At 53.3% G+C, this 22,854-nt stretch overlaps 1 protein-coding gene across 1 annotated transcript in view; it reads right to left on the bottom strand.

Moving 5' to 3' along the window:
- Positions 1–22,854, bottom strand: part of RASSF5 (Ras association domain family member 5) — a 66,497-nt gene that overhangs the window by 6,276 nt on the left and 37,367 nt on the right. The window lies entirely within an intron of this gene.

Raw genomic sequence — 22,854 nt, 5'->3', positions numbered from 1 at the left:
TGTGCGATGGGAGCAATGCCTACCCCTCGGGCCTGTTTCGAGATCCCTGTGAGAGAGCCCGGCACACAGGCATTGAGTAGGAATCTGGCCAATCAGCAGAGCTGGGTTTGCTTACAGAGGGTTGCTACGGAAAAGATGCATTTAGATGCTAAGGGAGATACAAAGAAATGCAAGCCATGGTCATCTCTTCAAGGAAGTGACAATGGAGTTGAGAGAGACAGGAGTGTAAAGGTGGTCCCAGTGTGCACTGATGAGAATGACAGCAATTCTCGCAGACCAGAGGACCGAGGGTACATGGACATCAGTTCAGGCCCATGTCACTGGCCACGATGCCTCGCACATAGTAAAAAGCAAATATATATTCATCAAATGAATGAGTGGACTGGCAGGGGCAGGGGGTTGTAGCCTTCTAGATAACTGAGGGGATAACCCTCCTCTGCTGGGGTGCAAGGACAACACCTCTGGGCCAAGGACTTGGCAGGCATCATCTCATTTAATCCTCACGAACCACAACTCTGCGAGACAGAGTTCACTGCGCATGTTTCACGGGGGAGACAACTGAGCCTAAGAGGAGTTCAGCAGCTTGCCTAAAGCCCTACAGTCAGTGCGTGCAGGACAAAAAGGAGATTTCAGGTCTGTCCTTGTGTTCTTCCCACGACCTCACCATTTATTGCCTTCATACCCTCCCCTGGTGCCCCCTCCCCCAAGGGAAGGGTAAGGGCATAACGAAGCTGCACGGATGGACATCAGCGTCCTTCACGCTGGGGGGTGGGGTCGCCGGGGTGAATCCTGGGGTCTAAGCAACTCTGTCCCTCAGTCAAATCCTGGATTTCTCTCAAGTTCATTGCGCCCACCTTCCCGGTTTGTCTTCGTGCTGTCCGTGTGTGGCTGGGAGTGCCGGAGCCACAGTTTGGGGGGAATAAATAGGTCGGTCAAAACCCACCCAAATTTGCCCAATCCCAGAAATCTGGTGGATGCGGGGCGGGTCAGGATTCTCCTTTGGCAAATGACGAAAGGGGCCCAGAGAGGCCAGGCGGCTGTTCTCTGGCCGCCTCCCTGACGCCATCCAACACTGTGCCGTGCGTGTCCGGTTTGGGTGGGGAATTTCACAGTTGCCCTGCCATCACACCACCACCCAGCTGAACACAATGGGCACCCACAGCAGCCTGCCCCGTCTTCCTCCCTCCAGCAAGCCCGGGAGATGCGTCACACTCGGCAAGATGCCTTCACTTCCTCCTCCCACTTTCCAATCCCACGTTGCTGATAAAAGGCCAAGCTGTGTGGCTGCCAAGGGGAGCTGGTGTGGCCCCCCCCAACCCTCCCACCCGTCAGCACAGCAATGAGCCGACATCCCCCTTCCATCACGGCATCTTCCCCTAGCCTGTCTGCTCTCTCTGTGCTCCTCCTCAGGGAGCCTGATAAGAACAGCACCGTGCTGGCACTTTCGCATCCCTTCTCCCACACACCACGTAGGTCCCTCCTATTTGACAGATTACGTAGCTGAGGTTCAGAAGCATGCCGGTGCTCCCTCTGCTAGTAGGCCTCTGAGTAGGGCCTGGAACCGAGTCCATCTGAGTCTGGAGCCCGTGTCCTTCTCAACTCACCACGTGGCCTCCCTAGGACAGCTTCTGCCACTCCCATAATGATCACAGGAACTCTGTGCCACAGGGCTGGGAGGGGCTGATGCTAAACCAAGGCCTATCAGTGATGCGACTTGTGAGGCATTCATTCAAGGTGTATCTGGCCAGTGGGTCAGGTCCAGAGGCTTCAGGACCCAGGAGCACGGTGTCACCTGCAAAGATGGCAAGGAGGAACTTCTGACTTCTGGAGTGAGATGCAGCTCTTGGATGTAGGGCCCAGCCTTTTCCTATGTAGCCACTCAGGTCTCTGGAACTGGACCTTGATTCCATCGAAGACCACCCACGAGGGAGCACTCCTCAGGCCATCTCTCGTTTGCTTGAGGTGAGTAGCAAGTAGTGTGAGCCTCACAGACTGTCTTCATTCGCTGTCGTTTTACTAATCCAGGAACCCTCAGACTGGAGCTTCTCACACCTCGTCCCTTCCCTGGGTCTGTTCCTGGAGACCCTGCCCCCAGCCCCCAACCTACTGGACACGTCTCCATGGGCCCAGGCGTGCCTGCTCTCTGGGGGCTTCCAGCCAGAAAGACCAGTGTCCGGTTACTACTACAGGCGCCATTCTGTCCATCTCTGAAGCACGCAGGCTGCTGTTCCTCAGGAGTTAACAGCTTTCTCATAAAAAAGAGTTAAATGATAGAAAGAAAACTTTAGAAGCTCTTGGAAGATGTCCTCTTTCCAAGAGCCACAGCTATTTCCCTATAAGAAAAGGCAGCTGTGTCATTCAAAGGCCGGTGCTCCAGGCCTGGTTTTGAATAGAGCAAGAGTCAGAGCTGCCTTAACCTAAGATTTCTTCTTCTTCCTGTTCCCCTTTCCTCCAGCAGACAACCCATCTATTCTCTCCCTTTCCCACCACAAACCCAGGGAAGTGATGCAAGTGGCTGCGGCCACCCCTTCTGGGACTGACGCAGAAGACGGTCATCCTGACCTCACCACCCCACCTGGGAGCGCAGGAGCCCCTGTGTGGCCAACACGTCGAATCTCGCACCCCTTGATGGCAGCACCCGGGCTGGAATGGCTGCTGCCCACACCAGATCTGGCAGACATGATCTGACCTTGGACTGAATGAATCACCTCCCAAAGGAGGCCAGCCAGCCAGTCAGCCGACCGGAGCCCGCGAGCCCGCTAATCTGTTCCCATCCGAGGGACAGTGCAGCACCTAAACCAGTGGTTCTGAAACTTGGCTGCACATGCAATCATCTGCGGGATCTTTAGAAACAAAGTGCTGAACCCCAATCCGGAGATTCTGATTTAATTGTCTGGGGTGCATCCTGGGCATAGGGATTCGAAAAATCTCCCAGACAGCTCCGATGGGCAGCAGTGATTGAGAACAGGTGCGGATCCCTCAGACCTCAAGGGCCCCGTCCAGTTGCAGTTAACCCTTCAGCACGCACAGATCTCCACTGCCCCAAAGGGTTACCTAAAAGGCATTGTCTGCTGGCTGACAAGATCAACACTACAGTAATCTCCAGAGGACAAGGCAAGGACCCCAACGTCTCTTCACCTGCCAGATGCTCAAGTCCTCAAAGTGAAAGATTTGTCTCGTCCACAGGAACAAAGCTAGAAACCAGGCAGGTTTTGTCTCCCGGGGTGGCCCAGGATGGAGACAGAATGGGGAACTCACTCTGTTACGATTTAATACATACAGGCACTGGCCAGTGAGTGTCTCTCCTGGGGTTTACACATCTCAGTGCATCTGGCGTGGAAGTCATCTGCTCTGACTAGGCCCCTGGCGTTGGTGGCAGATGGTTTAGCTGTTCCCAGTACACCCAGCTCACCCAGGGTGCTGGTGAAAAACAGGTTTGTGTTCATATGTCCTAAGGCCGGGAGAGGGCCGTGTCCTCCCTGAGCTCTCGAGGTTCCTGGGGTACAGCCACGTGAAGAGGCTGGCTGCCAGGGCACAGAGCAGAAGTGCCCCCTGAGAGAGCGACCCTCCAACTTCTCTGTTAAAATATCCTTAACAACAAAATAAAGAAGACCATCCCCTTGAGGTCTGGGGCCTCTCTCTGAGCAGATTCACCCTGAGTTGAATTTTATTTTATGTTATTTTAACATAAATTGTGCTAAATTGTGGCTAATTGTGCATCCTAATGAATGACATACATACAGTCTTAATTTTGGTCTCCGGGGAGTGGCCCAACACTCCAGGAAGAAGAGGCTCTGAGTGAATGCTGTGTCTTCTGGAGTCCCCACGAAAGCTCCAGAACTGAAGTGGCCCCCAGGGTGAGGAGCGGGCTGAGGGGAAGCAGTTCCTTCCGATACATCAGAGACATTCATGACCTACATCACACAAACCTCATTTTTGCCAAAAATTTCACTCTCCCTCTTTTTAAGCTTGTCAGCTTCTTCTTCCTCCCACTGCTCTCATCGTATCACTCCTGCCCGCCCACCAGAAGTCACCTCCTCTGTCGAGGCCTCCTGACCCCCGAGCGCTGAGTGATCGTGGTCATGATCCTCATCGTTATTTACTGGCTCACGATGTGCCAGGCAGTTTCGAACCCTCTTAGCATGGATTAGCTCATTTCATCCTCACCACAGGTTTATGAGGAATGTACTATTATTATTTTTATTTTTTTTGAGGAAGATCAGCCCTGAGCTAACATCTGCCAATCCTCCTCTTTTTGCTGGGGAAGACTGGTCCTGAGCTAACATCTGTGCCCATCTTCCTCTACTTTATATGTGGGACACCTGCCACAGCATGGCTTGATGAGCAATGCCATGTCCGCACCCGGGATCTGAACCGGCGGACCCCAGGCCACCAAAGCGGAACGTGCACACTTAACTGCTGTGCCACCGGGCCAGCCCCAGGAATGTATTATTATTATGCCCATTTCACAGATGAGGAAACTGAGCCGGCAAGGTTAAAGCCAGCCCGCATCTAAAGCTAGCGCTACACTATCTGGCACTTAAATATGCATCTACTTATATTGACGTCCAAATAGACCACCCGTCTTGAGCTTTACTCCCAACTAGGGACTTACACCACACTTCTGTTTCTTCTCTATGCCCGGTGGCACCGAGGATGAAGCAGATGGTAAATACTCGCTCAAGAACCTTCAATGGGTCCCCACTGCCTACAGGGGAAAAGAAAAAAAGACCTCACTTTCTCCTAGAAATCACCATGCATTTGGATTTCCATTTGGACTGAGTTCTGTGAGAGGAGCCCCTCTGCCTGCCTCGCCCACGACAGGCAGAGCCCAGTTCCAGCCTGGCACATGGCAGAGGCCAAGGCAATCCCTGCGGGATGAACATGAGCAGTGGGTGAGTTCTGACCCCATTACTAACTAAGTCATCTTGAGAAAGTCAGAAACCTCTTTAAGCCTCAGTTTCTTCATTGATAAATTTGGCATAAAAATCCTTTATTGCCTCACAGGATTGATGCGAAGGTAAAACCAAATGAGATAATAGGTACAAAAGTGTTTTGGAAATTATCAAACCCACCCAAAGGCTTGTAATGTTACTATCACTCCAGGCACACAAAGGCCTACCCCTGTGAGCCAATCTCACTTCTCACTTTCCTTGAGCACTTATTCTGGTTTGGCCCACATGCCTTAGAGTTTGTTCATTCCTTTCTCTACAAAGGAGAGGCTGGCAAACTTTTTCTGTAACAGGCCAGGCAGTAAATATATTAGGCTTTGTAGGCCATACAGTGTCTGTTGGAACTATCCAACGCTACCGTTGTAGCACAAAGCAGCTGTGAGATGAGTGTGTTTCAATAAAACTTTATTTATGGAGTCTGGCCCCTGGGCAGTGGTTTGCTCACCTCTGCACCATTGTTTGTGTGGTCTCTCCCGCCTGGAAGACACAGTCCCCATCTCCCCTAGTTCCAGCTTCTCTGTGTCGTTTCCCAATGAAACTTCAATGGCCCACAGCAATCTCCTCATTCTCTGCTGTCCAAATGTATGTAGATCCTTGACATTCTAATTCCCAAATGGGGACAGGTATATACAGGTTTGTACTGGTCCCTGCCTTCTCCTGCATCATACTTTTGTCAAGAGTCACGTGCTCCTGTGCATTTCCTCGCACCGTCAATTGCTGGGCCTTTTGTAACTTCACTCTCATTTAATGGACACATTACACAGAGGCTTTGTCGCTTCCTTGCCATTCTCCCCTCTCCGATGAGGAGGGAACAAGCCGGCTGAGGAAGGGATGCAGGTAGGCAGCAAGGCTCACTCACTGGCTCAGGAACTCACTTCCAGAACCAGCCCCACGGCTCCAAAGCCTCGGAGTCCTGTTGTAGCAAAGCTGCAAATTACCACGTGCCATGGACCTCTGCAGCTGCTTGCTAATGTGAAATTGCTACTGCAGGGACCTATGGAGGTGCTTTCATAGCCTGGGTGGCTACATTTAGCATCTAATTATATGCTGCCTTTTATTGTTTAATGATTGTTTTACATGTGTTAGTCCCATCTCCCCAGTTAGTTGCTCCCTGGAGGGAGGTAGACGTGCTGTCTGATGATTCTGCTCCTTTTGCACCCGCGGCGGGGCCCAGCTGAGCCCTGGGCTGACCTCCAAGGAGATGTCAGATAAACACCTGTTGATTGGGTGGCAAGGAGAGGGCACAGTAGCCTGGTGCTTCCCAGCCGAGAGCCAGGCCGATGACACCAGGCAGGTCCAGGAGCATCTCACACTCGCCCACACCCCCAGGGGCCGATGCTAAGAAGGTGCGGGCTGCATGGGCCTGCGGGCTGTGGCTGGAAGCCAGCCCTGTAGCTCAGGGCTTTGCAGTTTCCTGGTGAGAATGAATGCAAGACCATCTAATGACCTTTGACCTCCGGCAAGTCACTTCCCCTCTCGGCCCTCAGTTTCCTCATCTATGAAATTGTGAAGTGAGACCAGAGAAGCTCTAAGGCCCCTCCGCAGCTCTCAGATTTTACATACAAGATAGGGTGGTTCCTTTCATCAGCGCTTCCTCTTCCAGTTCAGAGAAGTGGGTGTGGGGCTGGGGCCTCTCCGAGGACAGCAGGGGTGTCTGAACTGCGGCAGCAATAACTGGTCTGACCAACACTAGGAATGTTTCTCTCCTCTGCAACTTTCCTTCCCTCATTACCGGCCTCTGGCTTATCTACTCATCTGCAAGACCCCAGGTTAGCGAGGCCCCGCCGGTCTCCACCTTCTTAACTCACACAACGCAAGAAAACAAAACAAAAACTGCCCCGGAAGCCCTTCACCAAGAGCCTTTCCACATTTCCTCTTTCTGAGCTCTTAGCAAATCTGTCAGCAGCAACTCTCTGGCCCCTTGGGTGGACACCACCTCCAGGCCTATGTCAGAGAGGACAGCCTCAGGCGTCCCCTGCAGGAGAATGACCCTCTGAAGACACCTTCCACTTGGGCCTGCTGCCCAACGGCTGGGCTGACTCCAAACCCCGGCGTTTCTGGCAGGCCCGTCCTAAATAGGAGCCTCTGAAGGAAAAGAGCAGCTATCCATCCACCTGGGCAGATTTGGACACCCTGCTCAATGCCCAGACCATGCTCAAGGCTCATGGGTCCCTCTGCGATGGCCTCATCCAGATGGGAAAGAGGAAGCCCAATGGGGCCTCACCACAGGGCCGCCTCCCAGGCCCTGAAGGGCCTGTGTGTTGGAACACACCCACCGCAGTGACGGAGTTGACTGCCACAGGCCTCTCTATGGAGCTGTCCAATGTCCCAGAAATAAAGGGATCGGAAACTCCAACGCTGTTCTCCAACAGCTTATACCTGGCAGAGGAAGGAAGGAAGGGGCTTCATGGAGCCATCTGCACAAGCAGAACCACGTGGAATTTGAGCTGCTCTGGGAGGACCTGGAGGAGGAGTGGGGGAGGGAGGGGATTTGCGGAACTCAAAGAGACATAAGTCTCCAAAGACAGAGACGTAGAGCGGACGGTCAATACAGGCAGTCTGTCAACAGTAACTGATTGAACTGCCCACGGCTGAGGGCTCTGAAAAGCACCCTGGGACATGAAACCAGCGAGGGGTGGTCCCTGTCCTCGGGAGCCCACGGGTTACGTGAGCAGGGAAGACAGATACACACACTGTGAAACAGGAGGACAACAACAGTGTGACCCGGGCGGCCTGAGAAGCTTTCTAGCCCAGACCAGCTCCGGTGTACGAGTGTGATGCCAGCAGACTCCCCGGGCTGCCAGCATGTCCTGGAGCCTGGACACAGTGTCCATCAGTTTTTCAGGGGGCATCCAGTCTACAAGTCAGGACCTGGGAGCAGGAGCCCCATGCAGGAGGCGGGGGTCGCCCTGCAGCCTGGGAGCTGAGTGACTTCGGTTCAAGCCTTGCTTCATTACAATAACAAAGGTCTCCAACAGCCAGGCACTGCTCTCAGGGCTCCACAGTCACCATCTCACTTAATCCCTGAAAGAACCGAGTGTGGGATGTGTTACTACCCAGATGCCCTGCTCTCTGCCCCGAGACCACGCTGCCCGCACATCCAGCCACAGGTTGGCCTCTGCCGGCCATCCCTTGTTCGTCTGTGAAAGTGGGCAAGTCAGTCTCACTGAGTCTCAGATTTCTTTGTCTGTGAAACGCAGATAACAAGGCCTTCTTTATCCATTTGTTGTGCAGATGAAATGAGATGGCACACCTGGAAGTGCTGGGCACGATGTAAGCACACAGTAAACACTCAACAAAAGCTAGCTAGCGCGCCATCACGGTAACCACCACCGCCCGCAGGAGTCATTCATCTGGCAGGACGAAGGAAAGTTTGGTTGATGGGACTGACCCAGTAGGGGAGTCCTCTTGCCTTAACCTTGACCCCTAACAGGGCTTCCAGCCAGGCCCAAATCATGACTCTTGTACATCCTAAGCGCTTTCGTCTTTCCTGCATAAAAAACCATTGGAAGTTACATTTTATGATAGCATTTGTGTAAAGACAAATATATTAATATCATAAATTAAAATACTTTCTTCAAGCTGTAAGTTCATTTTTTCTGATTTTGAAAGAAATTGAAACACTTTTGTGGGCCCCTAAAATATTGTGGGCCCTTGACACTATATGCCAACTGCATCTCATGGATAACTGGTGAGGCTTTCAGCTCTTAAGACCCAGGTAGTGTGACCAACTGTCCCCGTCTGCCTGGGACTGAGAGTTTCCTCGGCATGCAGGACTTTCAGTGCTAAAATCAGGACGGTCCTGGGCAAACCAGCACGTGTGGTCACCCCAGGCCCCTCCCAGGCCTAGATGGACTCCCTCCCTCTCTATTCCTCTCTGCTCTCTGCTCTTCTGTTCTCTGTGGAGATGCACCCCGGTACTCTACCCTGGAGGGTTTCCTGACCCGCCCCCAGCCTGGCTGCAGCCCGGACACAGCCGCTCTGGCTGCTTCTGGAGGTCAGCTCACGTCCCTGCAGCGGGCTCACGGAACGGGGGCTCCCCAAGGGCAGGGACTGCCCTGTTCACTGACCCAGCTCCCTGGACAGTGCTGGCACACAGGAGGCCCCCTGCACACCTGCTTAATGAACCAAATAAAATACAGAGAAGTAGTAAGGTGAGGACACACAAAGTCCCAAAACAAAGACAGGGAGAGTAAAAGGGTCCAGAGTCTAAAAGGGTCCTACCTGCTTCTGAGACGACAACTGGAAATCAGAGGCAACTCCTACTTCTATTGGCGGCTGTACTATTTCTGAGGGTGGATGATGCAACCCCTTCCATTTCTGTTCTGCCTCCCCTGGGCCTTCATGAAGCCCCCTCTTCAGCTCAGAGGTCTAAAGTGTGAATCCAGGCAGAACACTGCGACACCGTTCTACTGCGAAGGCCCCAGCCGTTTTCCCTGGGGCATTGTCTCACGCCCTGAACAGTTTCCAGGGTGTCAGAAGGTCTTCTTCAGGTTAGTTTCCATCCCTGGATTTCCGTCTAGGTCCCTGTGCCCTCACCCAGCCTCTCCTAGGTCAGTCTCCTTCCAGTCCCCCCAACCCCTGAGTCTGACTGTTCAGCCTGAAAAGTCCTCCTGCTGATCTGGGAGAATTCGCCCCCTGCCTCCAGAACTGACATGTCTTTGGGGATATCCTCCTCAATCCCCCACTTCTATCTAGAATTAGTGGACTTTCCAATAACGTCAGCTTATGCCTCAATGGTTCCAGCACTGGTTTCATCCTCGGTATAGCAGCATTAGTTGTGCAGCAGCCTGACTCCGACATTAGACCATGAGCACCCAAAGCCGAGGACTGTGCTTTTCCATCTCTGTGCTCAGAACCAGAGCACCATGGAGTGGATTAGGGATGAGGGTGGATAGTGGGAGTGAGTGGGTCCCAACATCCCATCCAGGCTCCAGTCTAAGGCTGCACTTGGCTCTTTCAGAACCAATTTAAAGAGAATCCCATTGCAAATCTGATACGGGATCGATATCCAGAGTATATAAAAAATCCCTACAACTCAACAACAAAAAAACAAAAAACCTGATTAAAAAACAAAGGACTTGAATAGACGTTTCTCCAAAGAAGACATACAAATGGCCAATAAGCATGTGAAAAGATGTTCAGCATCACCAATCGTTAGGGAAAGGTGAATCAAAACCACAATGAGGTACCACCTCACACCTATTAGGATGGCTATTACCAAAATGCAGAAAATAACAAGTGTTGGTGAGGGTGTGGAGAAACTGGAACCCCTGTGCATTGCTGGCGGAAATGTAAAATGGTGCAGCTGTTACAGAAAACAGTACGGCGATTCCCCAAAAAATTAAACATAGAATTACCATATGATCCAGCAATTCCACTTCTGGGTATATACGCAAAATAAGTGAAAGCAAGGATTCAAACAGATACCATACGCTCATGTTCACGGCAGCATTATGCACATAGCCAAACGCTGGGAGCAACTCATTGATGGGTGCTGAATGGATAACAAAATAGGTCCATCCATCCAACGGAATACTGTCTATGCATAAAAAGGAAGCAAATTCTGCAACACGCTACAACATGGATGAACCTTTAAGACATTACGCTAAGTGAAATAAACCAGTCACAAAATGACAAACACTTCATGATTTCATTTATAGGAGGTCCCTAGAGTAGTCTAATTCACAGACAGAAAGTAGAATGGTGGCTGTAAGGGCAGGGGGGTGCGGGGTGAAGGGGGTTGGGGAGTTATTGTTTAATGGGTACAGACCTTCAGTTTGGGAAGATGAAAAGTTCTGGGGATGGATGGGGGTGATGGTTGCATAACTGTGTGAATGTACTTAATGGCACAGAATTGTACACTTAAAAATGGCTAAAGTGGTAAATTTTATGTTATATAAAAATACTATTACAGTGAAATAAGCCAGACAGAGAAAGACGAACTCTGTATGACTCCACTCATAGGTGGTAGTTAACATATAGACAAAGAGAACTGATCGGTGGTTACCAGGGGAAAAGGGGAGTGGGGGGAGGGCACTAGGGGTGAAGTGGTGTACCTACAACATGACTAATAATGGTGTACAACCGTAATTTCACAAGGCTGTTAACTATCATAATCTTAATAAAAAAAATACTATTACAATACAAGAAAAGGAAGATTCCAAGGGCAGGGGAACCTGGAAGCCATGGGACGAGCGGGTTTCATCTGGTTCCCATAAAGCTGGGAGCTTCCCTTACTTTCCACATTCCAAGCAAGCGGGGAGTCAATCCTACTTCTAAGCAAGCGGGTCCCCCTCTCCCAAGACCTCCAGGAGCGGGCTCTCTTCCTACGCGCAGGCTGCTGTCCTGCTAGGTGCCCTAAGAAATGGCTGCACACTAGGCACAATCTAGACGGCCTGGCCCAGGTCAGAGGAGCTGCTGCAGCTGGGTGAGGGTCTTACAACTTCCCAGATGATTCCCCGGAGGGGAGCTCAGGGACAAAGCCTGGGCTCAGAGATCTGGAAGGGGCTTCAAGAAGTACTGCTCCAATCACCCACATTTGGAAGCAACCTGAGTCATTAGGAGACTGAAGAAGGGGGACTTCCCAACCTGCTTCAGAAGTTCTGCCTCCACCTGGCATAGCTGGCCGTGATCAAGGAGCTATGTTTGGCTTTCCAACCTCCTACACCCTAGAGAAATGGATATGACAGCAAAACGAAGATTTGGGGAACCACGTCTCTTCTTCCTTCTGCAGGCACACTCTTGATGTCGTTGAGCTGGGAGCCGGGGATTGGTCGCCTTCAGAGCTGTCCATCCCCACCTCCGAATCGCCTCCTCGCTCTTACACGGTGGCCCTCCCCGCGTGCGAACGCTCTGAATGAGGGTTCCTGAGCTTCACGTAGAATCCCATGCGCTCTGAGAGGCGCGGTGGCAAGCCCAGCAGAACCACGAGGCCTTGAGAGAGGGCTGGCTTTAGGAGTCCAGCTCGTGTGTTCTAATTATAGTTCCTTTCCCAGGCTGCTCAGCCGCGGGTGCCAGGCTGCAGAAGCACCGCCTCCTACCACGTGCTGGCTCCAGCTCTGGCTGCAGCTCCCTGCAGGACAGGGCAGTCCGTGCCATAAATGATTCTGATAATTCAGAGGTGGTGAGTGGCACATGGGAGCCAGTATCCAGCTCCGAGCATACCCCCACTGCCCACACGTGCCAGGAGGGGAGGGGTGGCTTGGGACTTGAGCCAGCACCTACACACCAGCCTACGTTGCCACTGGAGGAAGTGCTGTCCTTCTCGGCTCCCCTCTGCCTGGGAGCCCCAACTGTGCCTTCAGCTTTGAGGGCGAGGGTGGTGCTAGGTGTTAGAGCCGCTTCACCAGCCCACACGTGTCCCCTCATCACTGTGCCGCCTGCCCCGCTCTCCCCACCCCATGAGGTGCTTGGGGGTTCATCTGTGATGCTGAAACAGGTCTGAGCTGGTTATTAAGTGGCTCTGCGTCCTCCACGTGTGCTGTCCTCTCACTGTGTCAGAACGGCTCAGGGGCAGAGACATTTGGTTTCCTCTCTCTCCTAAATGGCCTGGCAAAGTGCACTCCCGTCAGTGACTGCAAGACAAATGCTGCTGACACGGGGCTGCATTTGTGGGCACCTTCTGGCCTCAGTGCTGGGGCTTCAACTAATTGGATAATTCTGGAAAGAGCTATAGGAGAGGCAGTATAGCTTAGGGGCTGGGAGCTCTCGCATTGGACTACTTGGGCCCAAATCCTCGATTTGCCCCTTACCCCACTACTGTGTGACCATGGGCACGTTCTGTGACCCCCTTCTGTGCCTCAGTTTCCTTGCTGTCCAGTGGAAACCATATATAGCTGTTGTGAGGATTAAATGAGTTTAGACATGTAAAGCACTCAGAACAGTGCCCGACACACATCAAGCCTCAATAATTAGCTATTATGATTCTACGTTCTAACCGTTTCCCAGCAGCCCTCTAGCTCCTGTCCTTTCTCTGTTCTGCGAACACAGCCTTGTACCTCCCACATCACAGTTCAACACCATCTGCATTTCTTGAAGCAGCCTTTCCATCCCAAGCGCGGAGTTCTCCAAGGGTTCTCACAACCGAATGCTGGGCCCGCCTTAGCACTTATTCTCCACTGGAAGGTCAACTCTTCCCATTTTAGGAGAAAGTGAGGCCTGGAGTGGTGAGCATGCTTCCTGAGGCCACCCAGAGTGACAGCTCAGGGCTTGGGCTCCCAGTGTCGGGCTCACTTCAGGGCCTGGGGCCCTGCCCACTCCAGCTGGGCCAACTGAGGATGCTCGGACTACTGGGATCGCCGAGCCAGGACCTTCACTTGCACAGAATTAAACTGGGAAAGTAAGACAAATGAGAAGTGTACTGGTTCCCTCCCCATCAACCCGCCACTCCCCACGGCAGACGGTGGCAGAACAGAGCCGTCACAACAGGCTCTCCCGCCTCCTCACATGGGCCCCTCTGCCCCAGCCCCTGGGAGGCCCCACTTGAGGAAGGACTACGCCATCTCCTGCCAGCAGGTGCCAGGGCCCAGTTGCTTAGTGACCTGGCCCTGCCTCCCTTCCCCCTCCAGGGCCAACAGCTGAGCAATCACAGATGGGGTGGAGGGGCCGCTCCACGTCTGGAAAGTTGTCCTCGCATTTACTCCTGCCTCCGTGAGATTTCTCTTCTGAGTTACCGGAAACATCCACTGATTCTGCACCCAGAATCTCAGTAAGCTTCCCTTTAAAACAGTCCTGAGATCGGCTTTCACACACCTTGCCCTAAAACGCCTACACGTGTCCTCTCTCTGGGGAGCCCCTGCTGCTACTGAGGGCTCTCTTACGGAGAAAGAAGCTCCAAGCCCACCCCTCCTTTACCAGATGTGCACCAAGCACCCGCCATGTGCTGGGGACACCACAGTGCTGAACACAATGTGGCCCCTCGCCCAGCAAATTACAACCCATCAAAATGAGGGACAGGAGAGAAAGACATGCCGGTGTTTGGGGGAGCAGTGAGGGAGCAGCCGGTTACAACTGGAAATGCTCTCTCAACACCTTCGATCTACCAGCTCCCACATACTCCTCACTAACCCACACTCTCCCGGTCACGTGTGAGTGTGGAGCGTATACACGCCCACTGCCTCCCTGTGCTCCGGAAAACAGAGGGACTGTGTCCAACCTCAGCTCTGCACCAGGAGAAGGCTGGCCTCATGCTCCCCAGTGCAACGTAGTGCCCTGCAGACCCTGCTTCCACATGTCAGCCACATCCAAGACCACCCCTCACGTGGGGGAGAGCAGGAGATGTGGAGGCTGAGCAGGGGCTCCTGAATTGGAGGTTGACGAAACGGTGGTGATGGAGCATGGTGACCCAGATTTCCCAAGACCAAAACAGGAAAAAATGGCCTGGATTTGGCATCAGGAAATTAGCTTCCTGGAGCAGGTCACCAGAGTTTGAAATGGCTGATCTGAGCTTATTTGGAGACTTCCAAAACCTGCCTCTCACCCAGGATGCCATGGTCGTAGTGGGAAGAGCATGTCTTGGGGTTGGACACACGTGGGGTGGGGCCTCGCCCTTGGCTGACCCCTTTCACGTATCACCTCATTGGAGGTGCCAACCTTTTGATTGATAGCACCAGGAATTCTGCCAGTGTGGTCTGCCAGGCCCTACATCAGCGCTCTGCTGCGGCCCTTCCTACTTTTTTTGGCCTAGGATTGTAGCCCCATGCATAGCAGGGATCCAACCAGCTGGAATCACGTTGTCTAGCTCCCTGGACAAGGAAGGACTGATAAATGGTTGGGGGAGGACGGTGGTAAGGAGCACGGCTTCCCTCCCCCTGCCTGTGCCGCTTCACATGCAGGCCTGCTAGGAAACAGGGGAATGGCTGTCAGGACCCCTGTCAGTGTCCGCCAGCTCCAGGAGTCTCCGCTTTGCAGAAGTTAAGTTAGTCTCCTCCACCCCTCCCATGGCTGCTGCAGCTCTGGCACTGTCAGCCTGCCCCCGCCCCTGCGTAGGCTATTCATGGCCTAACTCTTTGATTCTGGGAGCCAGCATCCTCCCTGTCTTGGGGCTGCTGCCATGTCCTGATGAAAGCCATGTGGCCACAAGGCAGATGCACAGTGTCTTCCACCTGGCTGTCCCTCTGCCCAGCGGCCCCCATCCAAATACTTCACAGATGGGGAAGGGGGGCAATTAGGGTCCGCTGCACAGTGTGGCCGGGGCCCATAAGGTCTTTACGTGTGGAGACCATATTTTATCCATCTCCTATCCCTCACTCCTGGTGCTCAGGGCTATAAGACAGTTAAAAACACAATGTTTTGATTGAGGCCAGCTATAGCACAGTTTTGGATGTTAGATAAAGAGCAGGAACCAGGGGCCGGCCCAGTGGCTCAGCAGCTCAATTTGCGTGCTCCACTTCAGTGGCCTGGGGTTTGCTGGTTCGGCTCCCAAGCGTGGACCCATGTCCTGCTCATCAAGCCGTGCTGTGGCAGGTGTCCCACATAGAAAATAGAGGAAGACGGACATGGATGTTAGCTCAGGGCCAATCTTCCTCAGCAAAAAAATAGGATGATTGGCAGCAGATGTTAGCTCAGGGCTAATCTTTCTTAAAAAAAAAAAAAAAAAGGTAAAGAGCAGGAACCAAACGTGGGCTTTGCTCCGGAAGCAAAGAGGAAGCTCTGAAGGCTTTGGGATACCAGAACGACATGCCCCTGGCAGTCGCATTCAAGGTACACAGAGGGGAAGAACGAGGACAGAAACTAGGTGGTGACCTCCTGCAGCATCTAGGTGAGCAGTGACGGGCCCCAACATAGGGCAGGGTGGGGACAGACAGAAGAGACCTGACATCTGCAACACCGTGGAGGCAGAACCAGAGGGACAGACAGGTGGGAGGGAGGAGGGGAAGTCCCCTGGGGTTCCCGAGATGGTAACCAGGAGGGTGGGGCAGAGACAGGGAGAGAAATCAGTTATGGACAGAGCTGAGCTGGTTCTGGACAGGTTAAATCTTAGGCATCTGATGGGCACATGAGACCTGCAGTAGGCTACAGAAAATTCTGTTCCAGAGCCAGGCAGAGAGGTGGGCTGGGGGATGTGGGCTGGGGAGTGCTGAGCTAACCTGAGGTGGGTGGGAGAGAGGAGAGGAGGGGCCCAGACAGGACCTCCAACAGAAGCCATGGGCTCCGTGAATCAAACCTGAGCTGTCTGCCCCTGCTCCCTTCTTCCTCCTGGCCCCAAAATTCAATGCTCCCAATTCTTGGCAAATCGATCTGGTCCTCTTGTCCCCAGAGAGTAGGCCAGGCCAGGCCTGGATCCCCATGCTCTTTTAAGGGTGGACTGAGCTATCAGAAGAGGAAACCAAGGCCCTGGATGAGGACAGGTCTGGGGCCTCCACACAAGAGGATCCCAATGCCAGAAATGCACAGGTGTGGGTTACCTGGCGAGTCAAGAGCAGAGAGAGAAGGAACCCAGGTTCCCGGGCATCCAGGCTGGGCCCAGTGGGGCCTCCCCTTCAAGCTCATGGGCTGGAAGCTGGATTCTGAGTCCAATGTGATGGTGAGAACTAAGAGCTGGGACTCAGGGTTGATACCAGCACAAAATCTTTCTTCCTTTCTCCCTAAACTGCTTGGGTGGATGGATGTTGTAGGTGCCTAAGCTGTAACTAGCATTGCTTTATAGGGAAAAGACAGCTGGGTCAGGATAAACAGTCTAAACTTGTGAAGAAAGAGGAGTGGTCAGGAGGGGAGGAATCTGGAACACAGAGGTAAGGACGTCCTGGGTAAGTCGAGGGTGTCATGTCAGCCATTCATGACTGATCCCTCCCTAGGGAAGTCCTGATTTAGAGAACTCGGTAGTCAGTACCTAAAATCCCTGCCAGTCCCATGAGAAACTAGTAAGAAGAACCCGTCCTGTGCAAAGTGCTGAGGGACTCTCAGTTAGGGGAGAAAATGGGGACAAGCACACATCACACGTGTTCATGCTCAAAGGACCAGGAGAAGAGCCTGAGTCTGGAGGGTTGAAGTGACTTGGCCACAGGCCCTCAGTCAGCAGCTGCAGCTGGGACAGAAAGCCAAGCCTTGGCTGCCAGTTCTGCACTGCTTTCATTATATCACACGCCAGTCACGATCTCAAAGGGCCGTCATCTGAACAGGCTTGTCGAGCATGCTGTGGGGCGAGTAATGTGGATGGCTCTGAGCAAGGACCCAGGCGTCTTGAGTCCTTGGTTCTGACTCTACTTAGCTGCGTGGCCAGGGACAAATCCTTTTACCTTCTGGGTTTCAATTTTCAGCCTGGGAACCTCTCTGGGATCTGCGATAAACGCTCGTCTTGCATTCCAATTGAAGTCATCAGTCAGTTACCAAATGCTTCCTCGACAGGTCATTCCTAGACTTCAGCCCACGTGAGAATCACCCAGGGAGAGTCTTAAAAGTGCAGATTTGAGGGTCCAACCTCCAAAGATTCAGGAGCCAGTAAGTCTGGGGTGGGGCCCCTGAATTTCCATTTTCAAAAAGTGACTGGAAGAGTGATCCCACGCAGGTGGCCGGGGCCACCCTTTGAGCAGCACTGATGGCTTCCGATGCTACCAAGGAACCAGAGAAGAGCCAAGAAAGGACAAGAATCTGTCCTCCAGAAGTTCCCCGTGTGGCTGAGGAGAGAGGACCCTAACGCAGGAATGGCATATCCTCAGTAGCAAATGAAGGAGAGGTACAAGGTCAAAGAGACAGAGGTTACGACCCTTCACCAAGAAAGTATGAGCAGAGCTTCCAAAGGCGGCACAGTAGAGAAGGCGGTGGGGGGGGATGTGCGGCAGGACAGCTCAAGGTTCACCACAACCGGCCCCCTTCACCTGGGCTCACAGCTGTCCTTCATTTCCCAACCTCCCTGTGGTTAGGCGTGGCCATGTGACTGGGTTCTGGCCAATGGCACATGGGTGTAGAAAACACACCATTTCCGGGCCTGAGCCACAAAAATCTCCCATGTGTCATCCTGAGCCCCCACCTGACAACGTAACTTTACTTAAAGGGGGAAATAAACTTCAATTATGTTCAACAGCTGAAAAATGGGGCTGTTTGTTACAACACTTAGTCCACCCTGATGGTCCAGGATGCAAGAGAGGAGGCATGGCCGTTGCTCAGCGCCTGCTCTGGAAACTGGGACTCAGCTGCGTGGCACCTGAGGGGGGGTGTGAGTTCTGATCTCACAGGGTTTGCTGTCTTCACAGAGAAAAGCAGCCCTGGGAAGGGCTGGAGCGGCCACGGGCAGGAATGGAGCAGAGACCGCCCACGGGGGAGGCTGTCGCAGGCCGTGCCGCACCAGCCGTCTGCTGAGGTTAGTCTTGGGCTGTGTAAGCTTCTGAGACAGCACATAAAAAGGAGAGTTAAATGGTCCAACAGTTCTGAAGATTCTTATTTTATTTTTATCGCTCAAATTTGGAACGAACTTATTTTGAGTATTCTTTTCTCTCATGCCAGGAAGGTCTGGGAAAGGTGCCCTGCCTGAGGCCTGGGCGTGCCTGCTGCTGGCAGAGAAATGGGGTCTTCCCTGACTGGTCCCAGGGCCATCAGGCTTGGCTGTCGTCCCCGTCCAGGGAGGGCCGACTGGCCAGGGCAGAGGAGACAGGACAAGTGCGGGAACAGAACCAGCAGTGGCTTCATACCCCCGCCTCAGAGACCCCCTTGCTCTTTGGATCTTCCCTGAACTTTTCAAGAACCAGGGCTGTCAACATAGACCAGAGAAGAGGGTGGGTGTGGAGTGGGGAGGAGAGTGTGTTCCATACGAGCTTGGCTATGATATTTAACCACAGATAGAGTCAACCGTCTGTTCTCCAAATCCACAAAGAAAACACACAGGAGGAAGAATCTCCAGCAAGTAGTATTTTACGACAGACACCAAGAAGAATGATGAAATGATTAAAGTTTTAAGCTTCTGGAACTGATGACAGGGACCCCTGCTAGTTCAGTGCAGGGTCAATGTCCCCTTGGCTGGTGCGCCTTATGGAATGGAGCTTGTGGTTGTTTAGGCCTTTTCATTTTGGCTCTGAGAAGACAAGGACTGCAGTTTGTCTGAGGGTCGCCCACCGAGTGGAGAGATTCAAGAAGAGCACTTGACAAGAAGTCCAAGAGGGACTTTAGTTCTGGCTCCGCCTGACCAGATATGTGGCCTCATGAAGTCCTACCACCCCTGTGGGCCTCAGTTTCTCCATCTGTAAAGTGAGGCACTAGACCAGTTCCCCTTAGCTCTGACATTCTGCACAGGCTCCGCGTGTCCTCAGAGCGCTCACCCCAGTGCTCTGGGTGACTCCAGAGTCCTGGGGGCCTAGAGACTGTTGAACACGCAGAGAGCTCAGAGGTCAAAACCCTACACTGCTGCCCCCTGTAGGCATTTGGGAAACGAACAGGAGAGGAAGTTGGCTCCACTTCCAGGGTCAGATCCAGACAGGAATAAAAGACAGATGGCAGGGATGGCCAGAGGGCCCAGATTCATAGTCACCAGCCCTACAGATCACCAAAGCCTGCTTTTGCAGGACTAAAGCAGAAGAGTCTCTGGGTCAGGAGGCAAGAGATGTAGGTTCTAACCCTGGGTCCCTCATAAACTTGCTGTGTGACCTTGGACGAAACCCCGCCCCACAGGACTCCAGTATCTTGGACGGGGTGCTGGATGCGCACACGACTGAGAGCGCTCGGTCCGCACTGTCGAGCACACAGGTGGATTCTCCCAAAGCCACCGGGAGCCACATCTCGACATGCAAAACCGAGGGAAACACCATCTAACATGCCAGGCCAGGGGGCAAGGACCAGGAGAGCCCCGCCTCAGCCTCCTGAAACTGCCTGGGGTGACTCAAGACGAGGCCTCCCCGCCCTTCAGACGGGGCAGGGAAGCTGCCATCTTCTGAAAGGAGGGAACGAGGCACAGCCCCAGGGCCTGGGCCTGCTGCCCTGGTGCTGTCTCGGACCCTCAGGCGCCTCCACCGTGAATGGGGAGGCCTTTCCCACCTCACACCTCCCACCAAAGTGGGTGGGCAGAGGTCTCCGGAACTGCGTGGAGCTGGCCTACTGCTTGGGGGCCGTGGGGACTCCCAGGTGGGGGCGACGGATCAGCGGCTGGGCTTCCCCGCAGCTCTGTTCCAGCCCGGCACACGCCAAGCTCTTGACAAGGCTATTTATAGCAGCCTTCTCGGTCTTTCCCAAAGGGGCCCTCAGTCTCTCAGCGACAGGGAAACACATAAACGCCTTTCCTTGGAGACAGGACAGAGAAATTCTCTCAGCAGCTCAGATGTGGTCTCTCTTTGGGTAGGAAAAAAGCATCACTAGGGGTCAGTCAGCATGGGGTTAGGATACGGCTGACGTCTAGGAAACCCCTTCCAGAAGTGGCTCCAAGGGAGAAGAGAGAGCTGGAAACGTTAATTAAAGGACGAAAAACACTTAGAAGGATGAAAGACTGAAACATCTGGATGAAGCTTCCCAGCTCCTATGTAGCCCCGCCTTCCCAACCTGCTCCTCCTTCAGCCACAGGCCCCCCAGTGCTTGACCACCTGGCCCCTCCCTCCCCGGAGGGTCCTGCGCTGAAGGCAAGTCTGGTGCTGAGGAAACAGTCCCTGAGGGCAGCTCTGAGTGTCAGTCAAGACTCTCACTGGTGCCAGGCAGAGGCCAGGGACGGAGGGGCCATGCCCACCACCTTTCCTTTCCTGAAGCATCCATCCTTGTCGCCTGGCCTGGGGTTCAACAAAATGAGTTCCTTAGGGGGATTCCTGCCCTCTGAAGGTTACAGGCTTGGGCAAAATGAGGTAGGGAGATATGCAGAGGCCTCATGATATGCAACGGATTCGAGAACCAGACAACGTAAAGAAAGATTCTGTGGGCACCAAACTGAAGGTGCGCTTTCAGGAGTGGCGCTAGGAGGGAGAGTCTGGGGGAAAATGAAGAGAGAAGGCTGTTTGGGCCAAGGAACAAGTCATCCCTCACCCCCAACCCCACTGTGGCATATCTTTTAAAAGATATTTCTGTTTCTCCCAAGAAATACCAGAATCAGCTACCTTTTTCATTTGCCGAGTGAAAGAAACGCCAGCTTTGCAGTGCCCTTTCCTCCACCCAATCGTGCAAAAGGCCCACCTTCTGGACCTGGCTGGCAGTAAGCACAGCAGCTAAACTTTGTTTTAAAAACAGGAACCGTTTCCTTCCCAGGCAATAGCAAAACCCTCTAGAGCAATGGTTCTCCGCCTCGGTTGCATCTCAGAACTACCTGGGGAGTTCTTCAAGATCCTCACGCTCAGGTGCACCCCAGGCCAAGTACATCAGACTCCTCGGCTGCGGGACCAAGAGTCTGCATTTTGCAAAGCTCCCCAAGTAATTCCAGAGTGCAGCTAAGGTTGACAACCATTGGTCTGAAGACCCCAGACGGCTGGAGTGCCTGTGTGTGCATGCGTGTGGGCCGGGGGGGTGTCCGCACAATGAGGCAAGAACCCCAAGAGAGAGCAGGGCACCCTCCCTCCGCAGTCATGCTGTTCTGCATGTAGCAGCCCCACCTCCCTGCCCTCAGCCCCAGAACAGGCCCAGCTCGCCACCCTCAGGAGGGGGTGCCCAAGAAAACGGGTTGGTTCCAGGGGCCTACTTAAATTGATTACTTCAAACACTCAAATCAAAAGTTCTCCTTTGGTTCTTGGGCATCCTCTCACGATTGAAAGGTCCACTGCATTTGTCTGACATCAGAACCCTGCAAAGGCAGGGCCTACAGGCGAGATGAATTATTAACAAAGGAGGCCCTGGAATCAGGCCTGGGGAAGTTTTTGGGTTAATTCTACACAGTGTAGGACTGCTAAATTAATGATGAGCCTGCACACACCTGTGAAATTTAACAGCTCACTTCTGGCTACAAACAGCTCCATTTAGGTAACAGAGCCCTCTCATCTAAATAACAAAACAAATAAATAAAGACAAGCTCTGCCACCACTCCCACCAAGTATGTGACAGATACGTGGCTCCCACAACTACAAGGTGAGGCGGCGGGGGGGACTCTAGTGCGCCGGGTGTCTAGAGGCTGACACCTTTAGGAAGCACATACAACCCCACCAGGGAACACCTGCAAACCCCTCTAGGTTACCCCAACCCGCCCAGGAAGTTAAAGTGGTGGTAGGCCAACCACCCAGAAGAGAAGCGTTAGTTTGCTTCTAAAAACACCCTAGACTTCTGCAAAGTTGCTGGGTTGTGTTTTAAGATGGTTTCTGGCCACTCGCGACACGGAAGTCTCAACATATGAAGGTTTGTTTACCCTACTGAGGGACTGGGTGCCATCCACTTTCCATCTGGAGCTTCAAAGCTCAGATTCAGGGGAAAAAATGAAGCAGAGCAGTTGCCCTATCACCCTCCCAGGCACAGGTAAGCACGCTGCCAACCATGAGCCAAGCACGGTCCCCAAGTCCTAGAGAGCCATTTTGAAAAACTCCAGGGACAGGAAATGCTGAGAAGAGTGTTAAAAAGAGAATAGTGTTTGCTGGTGGTCCCTGAAGGGCTGCAGATCCAACCCTTGGTCTGTCAGCCAGCAAGTTCAAGGAGGTCCTCAGGGCAACTGCCCACCCACTCCGGGAACACATGGCTTTGCCTGCTTGCCAGGATCAAGGTTTCCCTTCTAGACCACAGGAGTTATTTCCCCCAGTGAAAGGGCCTCATATTCGGTGTTAGGTTTACCTTCGAAGGACGTTTGCTCTGCACACTCCTGAAAAAGGTGGTCTTAGCGGTGAAGAAGCAATCTTCCAGCTCCTCCTCCAGGCTGCAGTACCCACTGCTCATGCTGCTGTCCACCGTCATCTAGCCCGGGGCCCCCGCCGAGGCAGCGAGCGCATCTGATGGGGCCGCTCAGGATGCGGAGGACGGACGTGGGGACCCCTCCCCGGGCTCCGCGGGGCGCGAGCTCCTAGCCCCGCCGAGAGCTAGTCGG

Source organism: Equus quagga, chromosome 13, assembly GCF_021613505.1.
Source record: "Equus quagga isolate Etosha38 chromosome 13, UCLA_HA_Equagga_1.0, whole genome shotgun sequence".
Classification (NCBI taxonomy): domain Eukaryota; kingdom Metazoa; phylum Chordata; class Mammalia; order Perissodactyla; family Equidae; genus Equus; species Equus quagga.
The sequence above is the reverse complement of the archived record's forward strand: the minus strand, read 5'-3'. Positions and strand labels throughout refer to the sequence as shown.